This window comes from Mesoplodon densirostris, chromosome 7 (assembly GCF_025265405.1).
Source record: "Mesoplodon densirostris isolate mMesDen1 chromosome 7, mMesDen1 primary haplotype, whole genome shotgun sequence".
Lineage (NCBI taxonomy): Eukaryota > Metazoa > Chordata > Mammalia > Artiodactyla > Ziphiidae > Mesoplodon > Mesoplodon densirostris.
In genome coordinates, this window is record NC_082667.1 from 28,272,995 (window position 1) to 28,287,024 (window position 14,030).

The 14,030-nt window shown below is 35.5% G+C and overlaps 1 protein-coding gene across 1 annotated transcript in view; it reads left to right on the forward strand.

The window, feature by feature from the left end:
• Nucleotides 1-14,030, forward strand: part of DCDC1 (doublecortin domain containing 1) — a 472,935-nt gene that overhangs the window by 73,730 nt on the left and 385,175 nt on the right.

Below are 14,030 nucleotides of genomic sequence, written 5' to 3' on the forward strand. Positions count from 1 at the left end.
GCTATAAGACCTTGGATAACTTACATTGTCTGAGTCTCAATTTCTTTATCTGAAAACTGGTGATAATAATATGCCTACCAGGGCCTCCCTGGTGGCACAGTGGTTGAGAGTCCGCCTGCCGATGCAGGGGATGCGGGTTCGTGCCCCGGTCTGGGAGGATCCCATATGCCGCGGAGCGGCTGGGCCCGTGAGCCATGGCCGCTGGGCCTGCGCATCCGGAGCCTGTGCTCCGCAACGGGAGAGGCCACAACAGTGAGAGGCCCGCATACCGCAAAAAGAAAGAAAAAAAAAATGCCTACCTGATAGAACTGATGTAACTATTCAATGTGATATTACGTGTGGAATACAATGCCTGGCACCCAGAAAGTTCCCATTAAATTCTTTTTTTTTTTTTTTTTTTTTTTGTGGTACGCGTGCCTCTCACTGCTGTGGCCTCCCCCGTTGCGGAGCACAGGCTCCGGACACACAGGCTCAGCGGCCATGGCCCACGGGCCCAGCCGCTCCGCGGCATGCGGGATCCTCCCAGACCGGGGCATGAACCCGCGTCCCCTGCATCGGCAGGCGGACTCCCAACAACTGCGCCACCAGGGAAGCCCCCATTAAATTCTTATCTTGGTATTCTTATCTTTAGGATTCATAAATATACATCTAATAGTTAGAAATTATTTTTCTTATTAATGGGAAACATTTATTATGAAATGAAGATAGGTATAAATTATTTTGTTATACCAGACTATTTTCAAAATGAATTTTGTTTGAAATAGGTGAATAGTTGACTAGATATTGGAAATTTTATTTTCAAAATAATCTATTTCTTCATCTACTGATTTTTATAGTTGTTTTATAACTACATCTGGGTAAGAGCATTTACTGAGGAGCTGGGAAGCTGGGTTTTATTTCCTTCTTATCTGCAGATTTGGATTATGAGTAAAACAAGGGATATTACACACCAGAGCAAATTGCTAAGGCAAGTTGTAACATCTTCTCTGGGGATTTTGAAAAGTAGAGAAGGTGGGCATAGCTCTTGGATTGTTAAAATGCAGTCATTCTTGGAGATGGAAGCTAGATTAGATAACCTCTTGAGTTCACTTCAGTTCAATCTCCGTAATTCTATGCCTCAGTGGTAAAATTGGGGTAATAGTCACTCTTACAGATTACATGTTCTTAGAAGAAAGGTTGAGTGTAAATAAAAATGTCACTGCTATTTTGCTTTTTGACGCGAAAGAGCAATTCATTTAAAACTGGAGGATCAAGGAATTCTTTCGCTTATTTTTTCTCCTTATAATTTGTAGAATTTAAAGAACTTTCACAATTTTTATGAAACTCCGGACAAGATTCAGTAATAAATGTATTTGTAAATATTTGTCTCAGTAGTGCTTTTAAGAATGAGGTAAAGGAGAGGGGGCAATGGAATACTGGTCTTGGATGTCAATAGAACTTTTTTGGAGGGAATAAAAATAAGGCTAGCTAATTATTTTGTAAATAAAATTTAAATTTTGAAAGCTTTGTTGATAATCACAGGATAATGCCCTATTTATTGATTAAATACCAAATCAGTAGTAGGACTAAAAAGATGGCATAGTCATTGGAAAAACACGTTATTTTCTCTTTTATGATAGATTATTAGGACTGCTGGGGACTAATAGCTATTTTTAGATTATTGCTAAGTAATATAAAACTGAAGTACAAAGTAAAGGACTCTAACATTATGAAGGTCACTGAAGTGAAATAAGAAGGGAATTATAGAAGACAGGTGATAAAATAAGGTAGTTAAAGTGTAAAAGTCCTCTCTGAGCTCAGAATGGAGCCAAGGGGAAATAACTGTATTTCAATAATAGGTACAAAATCAAAAGCATATCCGTTTATTTATTTTAGGAGGTTAAGTTATTAAGAAGTTTGAAATGAGAGTCAAAGTGATATAATTCTTCTCTAAACTCTAGAATACCAGAACTATGGCCCATCCCTTTGAAACTGGAATCAGATGGTTTTAGAATTACTTGGTATGGTTTTAGTAACAGCAGTAACACAGCACCTGCTACTATGGGGTATAGGCTAAATATTATCCATGTGTTGAAAAAGATATTAGGAAAAATTTGTGGGCACAAGATGCAAAGTAAATGGAAGATGAAAACTGCTCCAGATACATAACTTTTTAAGGTTGGTGTTAGTGGTAGATAAGTTTCTTTTCCCTCAGTTATCTCTTAGAATCATTGTCAGAGAAGTGGTATTAAGCTGTGTGGATTATTGTATTATCCAGGACAACATCTCCTTTATGAGACATCTTTATTTTTTTCTCAGCAGTTAATAATTGTATCTTATTTATTTGCTTTTTGCTTGGTTTTCTGTGTACTATTACTAATGGCATGAGATTACAATGGTAAAGAAAACAATGAAAGAGATATTGAAATAAATGAAAGAATGAAAAAACTCTCAGTCCAGTTTGAACTGATTGTTCCCTGTGACTATCCTGGTATATCCCTTCACCATCAACTTTAAGATTATCTTTCCCTATCTGATCTCTTGGATGCCTTTCTCCTTGTGCTCCCCTATCTTCATTTACTCTATTGTGCACACATACTAGTGACTTTCTGAGAAAACCTGCATCCGAATCATCTGGGCTATGTGTTAAAAATTCAGACTTCTAGGCCCTACTCCAAGCCTACTGAATTAAGACTCTCTTGAACATAGGGCCTGAGAATCTGAATTTCAGCAAATGTCTCCAGATGTTTCCTAATCCCACTAAAGTTTGAGAACTCTTGTTCTGGTGTTCTAAAATCTCAAACTTACTAATTAACGGAAATTTTCATAGACTCCTTGTTTATTCTATACTTCTCATGTAGTGTAAGAGAAAGATAATAAGTTGTGTGACAGAGAAAACAGTTTATGGGAAATTATAACACTGGTTGTTAGACGAGAACTAGTGCAAGGAGTTCAGAAGTCAGGAAGAGGAATATGACTACAGGTTAGCAAGACGGGAGTAGTGCATGTGTAGTAACTCTGACTTAGAAAAAAATAAATATTCCCTTAATATTTGTATGTGAACATATTTCACTGCAATGACTTTTCCCTGTTATTACTGAAAAACCACAAAAAATGTATTGAGTTACTCACATATGACTGTCAAGATATAAATAAATAATAGACTTTATCAGATGCCTTTAAACCAGAGGAAGATTTAGACATCTATGATATTCACCATTTGTTAATTTGAGAAACAGCTCAATAAGCCTAAACAGTAACAGCAAAAAACTTTAAGAAAATATTCAAGTTCAAGAAAGGCCCAACTCAAATGTAAACTGGTGCAACCACTATGGAAAACAGTATGGAGATTCCTTTAAAAACTAAAAATAGAGCTACTGTATGATCCAGCAATCCCACTCCTGGGCATATATCCAGAAAAGACGAAAACTCTTAATTTGAAAAGATACATGCACCCCAGTGTTCATATCAGCACTATTTACAATAGCCAAGACATGGAAACAACCCAAGTGCCCATCAACAGATAACTGGTTTAAGAAGATGTGGTATATTTATACAATGGAATAGTACTCAGCCATAAAAAGAATGAAATATTGCCATTTGCAACAGCATGGATGGACCTTGAGAATATTATACTAAGTGAAGTAAGTCAGACAGAGAAAGACAAATGTTGTATGATATCACTTATATGTGGGATCTAAAAAATAATACAAATGAATCTGTATACAAAAGAGAAACAGATTCACAGACATAGAAAACAAACTATGGTTACTAAAGTGGAAAGGGAGGTTGGGAGGGATAAGTTAGGAGTAGGGGATTAACAGATACAAATTACTATACATAAAATAGATAAGCAACAAGGATTTACTGTATAGCACAGGGAACTATATTTAATATCTTGTAATGACCTATAATGGAAAATAATCTGAAAAAATATGTATAACTGAATCATTTTGCTATATGTGGCTATGTGTGTTGTGAAACTAACACAGTATTATAAATCAACTATACTTCAATTAAAAGAAAAAAGAAAAAAAAAGGCCCAATTCAGATGAAAAAAAATGCAGCATGAATAGCATGACTGTGGAATGTTCACACACAAATCAGTAACTATAACAACAGAGGTTTTCCCAGTAGTGTGAGTGAAAATTTAGAGAACATTTTAAGAGATTCAAAAGGTAGCACCTGGAGTAACAAAATTTGATAATGGATGCTCAACATGGATTCTGACAGGAGAGGTCATGCATAATTATTTATGTTGGAAGTTCTTGAAAGAGCTTTTTATGATATATGAGCAAAAGCCTATTGATACTATTATTGTTTTAAAAATTAGTCTAATGTTCATACCAGGGTTTAATATCAGATTAAAAAATATGAAAGCAGATTTTTAAAAAATATAAAATTTGATAATGTAGTTTATTTTCAAGAGGTTATGGATAGCCAATTGTCTTCTATTTATTTAGTGTAGAGTTTAGGGTAATGCAATTGGATTATTTCAGAATATTATAAGTAATTACTTGGTGGTCAGAAATTTTTTTTGAACAAAATCATAAGAGGAAAAGGATGTAGATTTCCTCGGCTGAAATAAAAACAAGTGAGAATTTTCAGTCTAAATATTTATTTACTTTACAGATTGTAGTTAAGGACAGTTCTTAACATTATGCTTTAACTCCCCTAATCATTAAGACATAAGCATGATATTAAATCCGAAAAGGTAAAATTTATTAATGTTCATTTATTAAAATTGCCTTATGGTTTTTTATCTTTACATTTTATACTTTAATACATGTTAATTGCTAAGAACCTATAACAATAATGGTTAAACTGAAAGGTTTATTAAATTAGTTTTCATACATACCATTAAAGTATCTTTGTTGAACTTTAATTTCTGGACATTATAGTCACAGAATTTTATGAAGTAGTCTAATCAAGCAACTCAGAAAACTGTGACTTAGAGAAGTTAACTGCCATATCCAAAATGGAGCAACTGGAATAGCTAGGACTAGAACCCATTTTCTGACTTGAAGAACAATATTTTTTTGTATGTGAAACTGCCACAAATATACTTTTCCTCACATTTTAATTCCTATTTGTCCTCACCTAAAAAGGAATTAACATAACCATTAAAAAATATGAGGATTCTGTTTACGGTTATAATAGAAAAGCTAGTATCATACTAGCTATCCCATTTTAAACAACTGAAAACTGCACAAAATATATGAGAAAGCTATTTTTAAACTGTAGGCAATGGGAAGCACCAGACTGTCATGCCTGACAGAAGAGGAAATGTTGAAGTGAGTCTTAACCATTTACCTCATCTTTATACTTGGAGGCAATTTTTGGACTGTGGTGTAGGGAGAGAGAATCCAAGAAAAGCACAGTGATCTCCACAAGCTGAAGAGGAAGACATCAAAGTTTTGGGAGGCTGAAATGGCTGGAACTTATCATGAAATGCCACAAATGAGGGAGATATTTAGAGAATAATTCCCAAATTTTGCCTAGGGTTCCCCCTGTACCTTTGGCTAAATACTAAGTTGCTGATACGCACGGTGAACTCCACACGGCCTGGCACAGACAAGTACCAGAGAAAGAGCAACTAATGGGGATGTAAAAAGGAAAAAACTATGGGAGTATGCACAGGCCAGGGAGACATTTGTGTTTTGACCAGTTGGAGGGGAGGAATTTTATTGAACATATAGGGGATTCATGAAGAGACCAGAAAAGGTAATCATGGATCCAAGAAGCTCAATGAAAGCTCAGGAAATGCAAAAGAATTAGAATGCCAAATTTGGAAGTCTTGCACTATCTGATTTCAACATTTATTATAAAGTAAAATAATCAAGACAGAATGGTATTGCCATAAGGATACATATAAAGTGGAATGAAAGCAAGTAGAAAGTTCAGAAATAGACTCACACATATAGTGACATATTAATCTTGATAATTCAAAGAGGAAAAAAGTCTTTTTTGATAAATATTTTTGAAATTAGGTATCTGCATGATAAGAAATTACCCCAATCCCTACCTCATCACAAAACTTAATTTAAAATTACCCATAGATCTATTCACTAGAAAAGTAAAACTGTAATAATTCTAAGAGGAGACATTTTTTACAACCTGAGGTAGGCAAAGGTTTCTTAGATAGGGCTAAAAAGTATGAACTAAAACAAAAGGAAACAAAAAATGTTAAATCCACTTTATCCAAAATTTTTAATCTTTTGCCCTTCAAAAGACAGCATTAATAAAATGAAAAATCTAGCCACAGACTGGGAGAAAATGTTCAGAAAACACACATCTGACAAACAATTTGCATTCAGAACATATAAAGATCTCTGACAACTCAATAGTATGAGGACAAACCGCTCAATAAAAAAGGTCAAAAGATTTGAACACTACTAATAAAGACCAAGAAATAAACCATAGTGCATGAAAAGAGGCTCACATTACATATCATCAAAGAAATGCAAATTAAATCCACGAGTTACCATTACACGCATATTAGAAAGGCTAAGATTAAACAGACTGGCAATACTAAGAGTTGACGAAAATCTGGAGTAACTGGAAATCTCACAGTTGGCTGATGAGAATCCAGCTATTTTAAGCTACTTAATGAAAACAAAAAGTAAGTAATAGGCAAATATAACCCAATCTCCTGGCATCTTCAGATTAAAATAATAGTCATGATCTTTATTATAAGTCATTGTGAAGTGTTAATCTTAACAGATAGTCATACCAAGTATATTTTATGTCTTAATACATTGAAAATTTGTAATGTATTTGACAGACTTTCAATTAGTAAAAAAAAAAAGTATAAAAACAGATTCCCTTTCTCAAAATATTTATGATAAATTGTAGTTCTCTTCTACTGAACAAGTACAATTAATTTCCAAAAGTGAAATATTTTTAGTAATCCAGTGAATTAATTTCATAATTATGCATTCATTTTCACAGTATTCGGTATGCTAAATTGCTTCTAAAATTCTTCTTTGGGTTCTTATTTAAATAGTTTGCTTCTAGAGGGCAGACAGCAGAAGCAAGAAGAACTACAATCCTGCAGGCTGTGGAACAAAAACCACATTCACAGAAAGATAGACAAGATGAAAAGGCAGAGGGCTATGTACCAGATGAAGGAGCAACATAAAACCCCAGAAAAACAACTAAATGAAGTGGAGATAGGCAACCTTCCAGAAAAAGAATCCAGAGTAATAATAGTGAAGATGATCCAGGACGTTGGAAAAAGAATGGAGGCAAAGATCAAGAAGATGCAGGAAATGTTTAACAAAGACCTAGAAGAATTAAAGAACAAAGAAACAGAGATGAACAATACAATAACAGAAATGAAAACTACACTAGAAGGAAACAATAGCAGAATAACTGAGGCAGAAGAACAGATAAGTGACCTGGAACACAGAATGTTGGAATTCACTGCTGCAGAACAGAATAAAGAAAAAAGAATGAAAAGAAATGAAGACAGCCTAACAGACCTCTGGGACAACATTAAATGCAACAACATTCACATTATAGGGGTCCCAGAAGGAGAAGAGAAAGAGAAAGGACCAGAGAAAATATTTGAAGGGATTATAGTGGAATACTTCCCTAACATGGGAAAGGAAATAGCCACCCAAGTCCAGGGAGTGCAGAGAGTGCCATACAGGATAAACCCAAGGAGAACCACACCAAGACACATAGTAATCAAATTGGGAAAAGTTAAAGACAAAGAAAAATTATTGAAAGTAGCAAGGGAAAAATGATGAATAATATACAAGGGAACTCCTATAAGGTTAACAGCTGATTTCTCAGCAGAAACTCTATAAGCCAGAAGGGAGTGCCATGATATACTTAAAGTGATGAAAGGGAAGAACCTACAACCAAGATTACTCTACCCCACAAGGATCTCAAACAGATTTGATGGAGAAATCAAAAGCTTTACAGAAGCAAAAGCTAAGAGAATTCAGCACCACCAAACCAGCTCTTCAACAAACGCTAAAGGAATTTCTGTAAGTGGGAAACACAAGAGAAGAAAAGGACCTACAAAAACAAACCCAAAACAATTAAGAAAATGTTCATAGGAACATACATATCGATAATTACCTTAAACGTGAATGGATTAAATGCTCCAACCAAAAGACACAGGCTTGCTGAATGGATACAAAAACAAGACCCATATATATGCGGTCTACAAGAGACCCACTTCAGAACTAGGGACACACACAGACTGAAAGTGAGGGGATGGAAAAAGATATTGCATGCAAATGGAAATCAAAAGAATGTTGAAGTAGCAATACTCATATCAGATAAAATAGACTTTAAAATAAATAATGTTACAAGAGACAAGGAAGGACACTACATAATGATCAAGGGATCAATCCAAAAAGAAGATATAACAATTATAAATATATATGCACCCAAAATAGGAGCACCCCAATACATAAGACAACTGCTAACAGCTATAAAAGAAGAAATTGACAGTAACACAATAATAGTGGGGACTTTAATACCTCACTTACACCAACGGACAGATTATCCAAAATGAAAATAAATAAGGAAACAGAAGCTTTAAGTGACACAATAGACCAGATAGATTTAATTGATATTTATAGGACATTCCATCCAAAAACAGCAGATTACACTTTCTTCTCAAGTGCGCATGGAACATACTCCAGGATAGATCACATCTTGGGTTACAAATCAAGCTTCAGTAAATTTAAGAAAATTGAAATCATATCAAGCATCTTTTCTGACCACAACACTATGAGATTAGAAATGAATTACATGGATAAAAATGTAAAAAACACAAACACATGGAGGCTAAACAATACGTTACTAAATAAACAAGAGATCACTGAAGAAATCAAAGAGAAAATCAAAAAATACCTAGAAACAAATGACTATGAAAACACGGTGATCCAAAACCTATGGGATGCAGCAAAAGGAGTTCTAAGAGGGAAGTTTATAGCTATACAAGCCTACCTTAAGAAACAAGAAAAATCTCAAATAAACAATCTAACCTTACATCTAAAGGAACTAGAGAAAGAAGAACCAACAAAACCCAAAGTTAGCAGAAGGAAAGAAATCATAAAGATCAGAGCAGAAATAAATGAAATAGAAAAAACAAAGAAAACAATAGCAAAGATCAACCAAACTAAAATCTGGTTCTTTGAGAAGATAAACAAAACTGATAAACTTTTAGCCAGACTCATCAAGAAAAAGAGGGAGAGGACTCAAATAAATAAAATTAGAAATGAAAAAGGAGAAGTTACAACAGACACCGCAGAAATAGAAAGCATCCTAGGAGACTACTACAAGCAATGCTATGCCAATAAAATGGGCAACCTGGAAGAAATGGACAAATTCTTAGAAAGGTATTACCTTCCAAGACTGAAGCAGGAACAAATAGAAAATATGAGAAGACCAATCACAAGTAATGAATTTGTAATGGTGATTAAAAATCTTCCAACAAACAAAAGTCCAGGACCAGATGGCTTCACAGGTGAATTCTATCAAAGATTTAGAGAAGAGCTAACACTCATCCTTCTGAAACTCTTCCAAAAAATTGCAGAGGAAAGAACACTCCCAAACTCATTCTATAAGACCACCATCATCCTGATACCAAAACCAGATAAAGATACTGCAAAAAAAGAAAATGACAGACCAATATCACTGATGAATATAGATGCAAAAATCCTCAACAGAATACTAGTAAACAGAATCCAACAACACATTAAAAGGATCATACATCATGATCAAGTGGGATTTATCCCAGGGATGCAAGGTTCCTTCAATATACACAAATCAAACAATGTGAAATTAACAAATTGAAGAAGAAAACCCATATGATCATGTCAATAGATGCAGAAAAAGCTTTTGACAAAATTCAACACCCATTTAGGATAAAAACTCTCCAGAAAGTGGGCATAGAGGGAACCTACCTCAACATAATAAAGGCCATATATGACAAACCCACAGCAAACATCGTTCTCAATGGTGAAAAACTGAAAGCATTTCCTCTGAGATCAGGAACAAGACAAGGATGTCAACTCACCACTATTATTCAACATAGTTTTGGAAGTCCTAGCCACAGCAATCAGAGAAGAAAAATAAATACAAGGAATACAAATTGGAAAAGAAGAAGTAAAACTGTCACTGTTTGCAGATGATATGATACTATACATAGAGAATCCTAAAGATGCCACCAGGAAACTACTAGAGCTAATCAATGAATTTGGTAAAGTTGCAGGATACAAAATTAATGCACAGAAATATCTTGCATTCCTATATACGAATGATGAAAAATCTGAAAGTGAAATTAAGGAAACACTCCCATTTACCATTGCAACCAAAAGCATAAAATACCTAGGAATAAACCTACCTAGGGAGACAAAAGACCTGTATACAGAAAACTGTAAGATACTAATGAAATAAATTAAAGATGATACCAACAGATGGAGGTGTATACCATGTTCTTGGATTGGAAGAATCAATATTGTGAAGATGACTATACTACCCAAAGGAATCTACAGATTCAATGTAATCCCTATCAAATTACCAATGGCATTTTTTACGGAACTAGAACAAATCATCTTAAAATTTGTATAGAGACACAAAAGACCCCGAGTAGCCAAAACAGTCTTGAGGGAAAAAAACCGAGCTGGGGGAATCAGACTCCCTGACTGCAGACTATACTACAATGCTACAGTAAGCAAGACAATATGGTACTGGCACAAAAACAGAAACATAGATCAATGGAACAAGATAGAAAGCCCAGAGATAAACCCAGGCACCTATGGTCAACTAGTCTATGACAAAGTAGGCAAGGATATACAATGGAGAAAAGACAGTCTCTTCAATAAGTGGTTCTGGGAAAAGTGGACAGCTACATGTAAAAGAATGAAATTAGAACACTCCCTAACACCGTACACAAAATAAACTCAAACTGGATTAGAGACCTAAATGAAGACTGGACACTATAAGACTCTTAGAGGAAAACATAGGAAGAACATTCTTTGAGATAAATCACAGCAAGATCTTTTTTGATCCACCTCCTAGAGTAATGGAAATAAAAACAAAAATAAACAAATGGGACCTAATGAAACTTAAAAGCTTTTGCACAGCAAAGGAAACCATAAACAGGACGAAAGACAACCCTCAGATTGGTAGAAAATATTTGCAAATGAATCAACGGACAAAGGATTAATCTCCAAAATATATAAACAGCTCATGCTGCTCAATATTCAAAAAACAAACAACCCAATCCAAAAATGGGTGAAAGACCTAAATAGACATTTCTCCAAAGAAGACATACAGATGGCCAAGAAGCACATGAAAAGCTGCTCAACATCACTAATTATTAGAGAAATGCAAATTAAAACTACAATGAAGTATCACCTCACAGCAGTTAGAATGGGCATCATCAAAATCTACAAACAACAAATGCTGGAGAGGGTGTGGAGAAAAGGGAACCCTCTTGCACTGTTGGTGGAAATGTAAATTGATACAGGCACTATGGAGAACAGTATGGAGGTTTCTTAAGAAACTAAAAATAGAACTACCCTATGACCTAGCAATCCCACTACTGGGCATATACCCAGAGAAAACCATAATTCAAAAAGACACATGCACCCCAATGTTCACTGCAGCACTATTTACAATAGCCAGATCATGGAAGCAACCTAAATGCCCATTGACAGATGAATGGATAAGAAGATGTGGTACATATATACAATGGAATATTACTCAGTCATTAAAAGGAAGGAAATTGGGTCATTTGTTGAGACGTGGATGGATCTAGAGACTGTTATACAGAGTGAAGAGAGTCAGAAAGAGAGAAACAAGTATTGTATATTAATGCATGTATGTGGAACCTAGGAAAATGGTACAGATGAACCGGTTTGCAGGGCAGAAGTTGAGACATAGATGTAAAGAACAATTGTATGGACACCAAGGGGGGAAAGTCATGGGGGTGGGGATGGTGGTGTGATGTATTGGGAGATTGTGATTGACATGTATACACTGATGTGTAGAAAATTGATGACTAATAAGAACCTGCTGTATAAAAAAATAAGTAAAATTAAATTTAAAAAAATTAAAAAAATAGTTTGCTTCTTAAGTTTATATAGTGAATACTCTTGTAATCTACTTGCCATACTAATAATACTGAGTTCACTGAAACAATGTTTCTCATTGGTTACGATGACTTTAGCTGCAAATAATAGAGAATACTATTTCAAACAGATTTAAGCAAAAAAGAAGCAGGAAATCCAGAGGTAGAACAGCTTCAAGCATAGTAGGACAGGAGTCCAGTTATGTTCCCTATAATTTTCTGGATTTTGTGCTGTTTCACATGTTGTTAACAGGATGGCTGCTGCACAGTCTGGTACAAATTTGTCTAGAGGTAGAAAAGGACCATCTCTTCTCTATGACTAAAGAAGCCTTTCCCAGAAGTCCCTTCTAGTGTCACATTGGCCAGAACTAGATTGTGTCCATCCCCAGATCATTCACTGACAAGGGGCATGGGATCACCATAATTGAGTTACACCAATCAAGATAATTGTAGCCTTCCTTGAGCCAAAAGGAGAAAGCGTAAACTCTGAATCAAAATCAGGACAGCAAGGATGAGGAAGAGAATGGATATTGGGTAGGCAACTGAGAGTATTGTTTCCAATGTGAAGAGGTTTTCTTAATTTATTTCCTAAGCAGAGTACAGGTGTAACTGAAAGTTGTGCCTGGCTGCTTGCCGCTCAAAAACCAATAAACACGCAAGGTTGGTGGAAAGGAAAGTTTGCTTTATTTTGGATGCTGGCAACTGAGGGTGGGGGAGAGGGTGGACTACTGTCCAAAGGCTGACTCCCCACCCCCGCCCCTCCACTGACAACCAGTAGCCAAGAAATTTTATAGAAGCAGGGAGGGGGCTACATGCAGAAACATCACGGTCAGCTCTGAAAGTCATCTTGAAATTGGTCATGTGGTTGTCTGACCAGCGTCATCTTAGTTGTTTTAAGTACAATCTTCAGTTCCAGGGTCAGTTTGTTCCCATTTCCTTGAGACCTATTCCCGGAATTGTGGCAGCTTATGTCATGGCTACAGTCTGGTCATCATGTAGTTAACTCCTTCCACCTGACGGGGGCGGTTTTCAATATCTACAAGATAGCTCACAGAGTATGGCTCAGGATATTATCTAGAGCCCTTGAGAAGGAACTAAAGGTCCTTGGCTCTGTTTAATGACTAAACTATTATTATTCAGGCTTGTTGGACTGTTTTCTTTTGTTTCTGCATTTTCTCACTTCTCTGATTAAACTTGTTTTTTGGCTAAAGTTTTTTTCAGAGGCAAAAGGCAGGTGGAAGACATGGTTGAATGGGGGTGGCGGGGAAGGACCATAGGGTCCTGCTCCATTTCACAGGGTCAGTGCTCTAGTACTAAAAAGAATTAGTTTTATTTGAAATATTTTTTCTGGAATTACACACACTTTAGTTATAGCATAAATTTATAACATCTGTCAGAAATTTTATTTGCTACTTATATCAAACTCTTAATAACAATATAAAATTCATGATGAAATGAATTTAAATTAGACATATATTAACTTTCACTCATTCATTAATTTGTGGTATTTTTATGACTATTACCTTCTGCCAAGCACCTGGATATAAGGATGTGAAAAACCAGCCATGGTCCTGTTCTCAAGGAGCTTTAAGTCTAGTGGTGGGAAAGGGCTTTTGTAAAATGGTCAAATTATTGAATATGGAGTAGGTGACATAAGGAGGTCTTCTGAGAAGAGATAAACAGGATTTATTTGGGTACACAAGGAGGATACTGAAGATGGTAACCTTTTCAAGCAGAGAGCACAGCATATGAAAGGATTCCATGGCAGAGTGAACAGGATGAATCCCATGAATTGAAAGGTCTAAGAATTTGTCCATTTCTTCCAGGTTGTCCATTTTATTGGCATAGAGTTGCTTGTAGTAATCTCTCATGACCTTTTGTATTTCTGCAGTGTCAGTTGTTACTTCTCCTTTTTCATTTCTAATTCTATTGATTTGAGTCTTCTCCCTTT